Source organism: Frankliniella occidentalis, unplaced genomic scaffold (genome assembly GCF_000697945.3).
Source record: "Frankliniella occidentalis isolate FOCC.00 unplaced genomic scaffold, Focc_3.1 Scaffold68, whole genome shotgun sequence".
NCBI classification, from domain to species: Eukaryota; Metazoa; Arthropoda; class Insecta; order Thysanoptera; family Thripidae; genus Frankliniella; species Frankliniella occidentalis.
Window position 1 is genome coordinate 410,545 of NW_026267198.1, and position 7,157 is coordinate 417,701.

Sequence of the window (7,157 nt, forward strand, 5' to 3'; positions counted from 1 at the left end):
GGGGTATTCAGTCACCGTATCTAGTACGTGTTCCTGCGGCCCGGTGTGGTGGAGGGTGATTCACAGAATACGCGCCGTTTAGATTCCGTGGCCCTTCACAACAATGTGATATGGTTTTAAAAGGGTCTTATACCATCTAGATACTCGAAAGTGCTAACATCACCTGGTGCAACACTAAAAACATAAGAAGACTGCTACAGTGGGTGACTAGAGCAGTTTAAATGGTCAAAATGTGAACTCCAGTACGTTCCTAATGTCCGAGTTCATGCGGACTTTGCCAAATCCGAACAATTTTAAGGAAATAGTCGTCTAAGGCACATTGCATTTCTGGAGTGACATATCCAGGGAACGCAAGGAATGAATTTCGATGTGGAAATAATATTTTTCTATATTTCGTCACGAGACGACCAAAGTCGTTCTTACTAACTTTTTCAAAAAGCAACGGAGTTCACAATGTTTGCACTGCACCGTAAAAATTAGTTGTTAGAAAACAGCTCAGTTGTTGACCAACAGCTCAGTTGTTCAAGAACAACGTTTGTTGTCAATGCATTGTTAATATTGGGCTATTGGGCACCATTTTGTTTTTACTGACTTTTTTAATTACTGTAACTGGACAACTTTTGCTGTTTTTAGACAACTGAAGCTGTTGTACAACAACACGAGTCAGTTAAAAACTTAACAAAGAATTTGTTGTTAAGGGTACGCGGGAGACAAATCGTCGCATAGCGTTAATTTCGTTCCAAGATTGCCGCCAAACCTTGAGTGACACTGACATGCGGTTTTTTCTGGATGATAGTTCTTACTGAAATCTACTTCCTTACGTCGAGAAATTTTGGACTTCTTTCGCCATTGGACCAATATTTGAGCTCAAAATATGGAATTTTGTCAATTTCGTTCCAAAATTGCGGCCAAACTATGAGTGATACTGGCATGCGGTTTTATCCGGCCGATAGTTCTCACTGAAATGTACTTCCTCACGTCGAGATATTTTGGACATCGTTCGTCATTAGACCAATATTTGAGCTCAAAATATGCCATTTTCTTCCCCCTTTTTAAACAGACCTGGGCACCTTCCCAATGGACTAATTTGAAAAATCAAAACGTCAGGAAGTAAAGGAAAGTTCTAAGAATGCTCTCGAATCAACCGCGTGTTGATTGGAAATTTAGTTTAGGGGTAATCATAGAACGAAAACGGCCGAAAATGGCCATCAAACCGCTCTACCCCGCGTTTTGGCAGGAGCGGGCCAGGCGGGCGAGGTTGGCGAGGCGTCCGGCTGTAACAGATTTATGACAGGTGCACCGAGCGACCGGAGGTGCATTGAATGAGTGACATTGTCTCCTCCCGCAGCGAGCATCCTTCTCTCTCGCACTCGGGCGGGCGGGCGGCCAGCCGAGGTGGCGGGGAGAGGGGGTCGAGTGCTGGACGGTCTGTGACACAATGGCGACTCGCTGGACAGCTCTTGACAGTTTAGGCGATACTCCTGAAGTCGGAATCCTAGTGCAACCCCATTTGTCTCCCGCGTACCCTTAAGTGACAACATTTTTTTTTACAGTGTAACTTCAAACTGGGGCAGAGGTAGAGTAACAATTCTACGCCCACAGTAAGGTAGAGCGAAAGAACAAAATTTTCGATATCGAAGTTCATTTGGGGTGGAAAATGTTCTACCAGTTGAGGGTATTAACCATGCAAAATCCCAGTTCGGTGCGATTTGATCTTCAGCCCCCAGTAACGCCGTGAAAATCCGTAAAAACAGGAAAACAGCGGTGGCGCAACGTACAGTACAGGGTGGGACACAAAGCTCGCCCTGGAACCACTATGCATTGGAAGCAAGATACCCAGCGCGACAAGCCAATGATCCTACGCTCGGAGAGTATAGCCAATCCCAAAGATATTGCAAATGACATCTAAGTTTATCGCAAAAATTATCATTAAACGAAATGTAAGCCAAAACAATTGCAATTTTTCAAGACTTAATAAAACCTTGTCAAGCATTCCAACAATTGCAATATTCACATTATAAATTTAACTCCAATACCTCATCACTTCCATACACATTTTGAAGAATGGCCGAAGGTTTTAAGGAATTGTACCTAGGAGTAAATGCAAACATAGCTAAAGACATAAATAAGCTATGTTTCTTTCCAAACATTTTGTCCAATCTGGGTCAAATCCAAGGAAAAGATATAACTCCACTTTTTTAAAGAAGCAGTCAGAAGAGCACTTTTAGCTATGGATGTAATATGTCAAGTCTGCACAGGAAACCACGAATTCTGGACAATAGCAGGTACTTCTTTTTTGAAAGGAAATAAATAAAACGCATTAGTAAAATGATAAGAAAACCAAATATATCATTGATAGGAGGTTCATCTACATCTTGGAAACACAAACGTTTTCAATGACATTGATATCTTTGTGTCATGTACTGCAAAGCATTCAATTTCATCAATGAAAGGTCCAGACTGGCTCTGGTACAATGACAGAAATGTGGCCACATTTCTGTACAATAGAACCAAAGAACAAAAATATCCAGGTAAATATATACTTTTATTGCTATTATTTTGAAAAATAGATTTACTTAGCATATAATTTTACAGGTCAATTTTAATTCGCCCCTAAAGAATTAATCCCCAAGAGCTCTCTACCTGTTCTCAATCTACGTTTTAAACAATTTTGATATACCGTTATGCAAAGTCTCCATGAAATTCCCATTCGCTGATTCAAATTGAACATGCTTCATTGATTTAAATTCAGTAGAAACGAACAAACCAGCACAAAATTAAGGCAAAAGAAATACGACGAAAGGAAAGTTGAAGGACTGCTGAAGCAAGTACCATCATTAAGTTTGTTCGCAGCGCAAGCACTGTTCAAACGTCAAGAAAGAAAAATTTAACATTTTCAATATCACTATGGCAACTAAAATTGGAGAAAATTCAAAGTGAGGGTGAGTTAGGACCAAGAATCATAGACAAATTATCTTTTCATTAAATATGGATTATTCTCAAAATATAACTGCCAATATAGTTTTCTACAGCAGTGCATTGACAAATTTACTTATAACTAAAAGAGAAGAACAAAAACAATCTTCACTTTGAAACCAACAAATTAGTACACCAGTCAAAAAAAGTATTAGGTACAAAAATGACACAGTTGCTTTAGTTATTTGCTAACTTTTAGATTTCATTTTCTGTATTGCTTTACAGGAGCAGAAACGCTGGGAGACTGCTATGAAGCTGAATATAGAAGAACAAAAATGCGTTAAAGTAAGTTATGGACTCATCTTAAGAAATGTACAAATTTAATGTTGGTAGTCTTGGAAACAAATTTTAGTTTGGTGACATTATTGATCACTTATCATGGGTCAATGATATTCCTTTCAATGCATGTATATCTATAAATTACCAAATCGCATTACCTACAAAATGGAACATTAGTCAAAGTTTGCAAATAATGCACAAATTAAGAAATTTACATAGATTAAACTTCTTATGCCACTAGAGATACGCAATACATTAGAAACAAGTAAATTTAAATCAGTCCATTGCTGGAGTGCAGGGCAAATTTCCATACCAACTCTGTCCACGCCCTCAGCTTTTCGCATGCCCAGCGGGATGACTTTAAAACCTGCTATTCTGAAACGGTCTGCTTTGTTTAAATATTCGTATTGATGCATGATTATTTCTCGCCGCTAACTTCTCTCTCCATGTCTAAGTGAACGGTTCAGTCCCGGCCAGATATCAATTTTGGCCAAAATTGCATCAAATTGCACAAAAGTCATGAAATTTTGCAGCCTACACCTACCCCGCCTAAACCATAGGTTCCATTGTCAATTGTGATACATCACCAGATGCCTTTTTTGGCGTAGATTGTATTTCTGAAAAGAGATTTTCAAAAAACATCAGATACAAAACCTAAATTTTCGATTTTCACTTTTTCATGGTTTTTGACGATTTTTCCCACAAGAGCTAATTGAACCCGATGCGCAATCAGAAAATATAGTCCGAACTGAAAATAAAAAATTGCATTGGATTCTACATCTAAAAAGACAACTTTTTCGCATACCCGCCATGTCAATATCTCAAATTCTTTTTTTCTCTACCCTCTACTGTATCCCTCTAGCCATTGCTTTTATATTCGCACTATTCCCACTAGGCATATTGGCTTATATGTTTGTAAAGGATTTCTTCAGAAATGATTGGACTAAAATCAATGTTGCTTCTCCAAGTTTGCTACAAACAGGTCGACGTGTCCCTCGAGCAAAGGCGGATCTGCGCGCGACCGATGAACAAGGGCGCATCTGTTTCGGTGCCGCCGAAGAAGGGCGCATCTGCTTTTGGCGAGATTCGCTAGGGGGAACTATAAATGTTTCCCGTTCAACGTAGAAAAGTAACACAGCAGCAAAACTTACGGTACATACTAATGAAGAATCAAGGATTAATATGAGCTAACGTCCAAATATATAGGACAAACCTCTGAGGTGTGAGGAGCGTCTAAAGTTCGCCTACGCGAATCTCACGGAAAACAGATGCGTCCTTCTTCGGCGGCACCGAAACAGATGCGCCCTTGTTCATCGTTCGCGCGCAGATCCGCCTTTGCTCCAGGGACACGTCGAGGTGTTATAGTTATTAACAAATTGATCATTTCTGGCGAATTCAATTGCATTTTTTTCAGCCAATTCTGCTTCAGCAGACAAATCTTTTGGAAAACCAAAACGACAATTATTTTGTATACTTTGTTACGCCTCTTCAAACAATAAGATGGAGAACACGTGTGCCTTTGTACACGATTGACAAGCTCAGCTAAATCAGCATCAGTATCATTATCAGAAATCAACTTTGAACATGGGTGAAGTATACCTACCTGGCCTAAATGTTATGTCTGGATTTTGACAACTTATAAGCATGGAAAAGTAGTCCAATGCTTCTTATTTCTCTGATTTGAATTTCAGATTTGCTATGTCTGGGGCATTCTTAAGCCAAGCGACACCATGAACGTGACTCCTCGACTTTGGAATTCAGTTCGATACCAAATGTCCTTCTTATCAAAGTAAGCAATGAATGTGTGTTTCAAAAAAAATCAAAACGAAGTTTAAAAAATGTTGTAACAAACAAAGGATTTTCAGACAGTAGTTTGCTATTATCAAAATATGACAAAGCTTTAGATTCTTCATGACCAAGTAAACGGTATAGTTCTTTCCAATGGTAATTTGCACTTGATAATGTAAAGAAAATTGTTGGTGCTCCAATCTGCTTCACCATATCCTCAGGTTCAGAAAATCTGGATTTGCAATATGGCTTTGTTCGCCTTATTCTTCTAGATTAAAAAAGCAAATCTTTAACATGACCAGGGTACCAGGGTGTTGCTTGAGATATTCTTTAAGTTGAGAGATAGTCATTTGATTAAAAATCTAAATCAAGAATGTATCTTGAAAGCAGATGAAAGCAGTTTTCTAATTTTCTCTCATAATTAGCTGCCATTTGTTGGTGGTTGCTTGTTACTTTGCAATTTTGTAATTCGGCGTACAAGCGGCGTTACTGAGGAGGCAAGGCGCGATCAGAGCGGCCGGCGTCGGTTGCCTTAGAATTGTTGTACAGGGACGGGGGACGAGGAGTCTATAGTTTTGTTAGCCAGGGTAAGGGTAGGGGCCCGAAGCGACACTCAGACAGCCAGCCACTCACTGATTCCCCCAGCGCCAAAGAAATTGTTTTATGGTCTGCGCTTGGTTCTCTGTCCTTACCGAGAGTACACGCAGATCGTTCCCATGAACCATGGGATATCAAGGAATGTCATGGGAGACATTTCCCCATGGAAGATAACTTTCCATGTATTTTTTGCCCACTTCCATGTGAGGTAGTTTCCATGGAAATAAGGTTCCTTGGCAGTTGAGCGTCTCCATGGAATAGGGCACTAACTCCATGGAGTAATACCAAAATGTTTCAGTCCACAAAAAGACAAAGTGATGTCTGATCGAAATAAATGAAACGTTTCTATAGGGTGTCGGAATCGAGGCGGAGCCAAATTTGGTGTCCGTTTTTGCCTAGCCCTAGCCGTTTTTGAGTTGTTAGAAAAAATTTCTCAGATTTGAATGAAATTTAAACGGCCAAGCCCTTTCGCATGGTAACCATTTTTCCACAGCGCCTCTACCCATAATAAGAACTTTTCATTGGAGTCCTCACATTAAAATATGATGCATCTTACATGGAAAACGGCCCTCTATCCATGGAAAAGAGATAACGGAATTTCATGGTGTCCATGGGATTTTTGGACTGGGTCACTTGTTAGAAGATGTGGCATACATTATTGAGGATGATCAATATGTGTCACCAGAAATTGGGCCAGTCATTTACAAAGATGTTCCTGACTTATCTTTTGTATCTCAAAAAGATAAATTGAACATTAATGATAATGTCTTACTTTTTCCATCAATTGGCAGAAAGTCTTTAAATGGATTCAGTTCTCCTGGAAATATAACCATGAGTTTTCCACACGTATTTCCTTACGGAAGATGTGATTACTCTAATAGGGAGAAAAACATAGTCACTCAAGAAAAATATATACAACATCTAATGCTATATAAAGATAGAAGATTTGCAAAAGATCCAAGGTTTCACATTTTCATGTTGAACAGTATGATGCGCTGGCAAGCTTTGAAGTTGGGTCATATCTTTGTTAAGCAAAGTTTTTTAAGACGATCCAGCCTATACCAGAGGGTTGGGCGCGCGGGGGGAGCAGCGCGTTAGTTCATCGTCCTAACTTCCCTCCGCCGGCCAACAATCACTACTGTGCGCTAGGCCACGCCCTGTCCAGGCGCTCACAGCCCAACAAACAATGTACACTTAATACTCCTCCAAGCCTGGCCAGGTGGCCCAGCAGGCGAGGGCGCAGGCGCAGGGCCTCAACTCCAACGACGGGCACCTCTGGTTGCTCGGTACAGCGCTCGTCCAAAGCGAGGACGATCACCACGTCGCCGCTCACTCGCCCAACAACTGTCTGGGTCTCAAAAGGAAACTCATAAGCGTTAGTCCCCGACTTTGATCCGCCTAGGGGGTTTCGTAGGGTCAGCGTAAGCGAAGACGCACGAAGTGGTCGCGTCGCTCGGGGCAGCTGCTGCAGCGCCCACCTCACGACTTCTACGCTTCGTAACAAGTGATCGCACTGT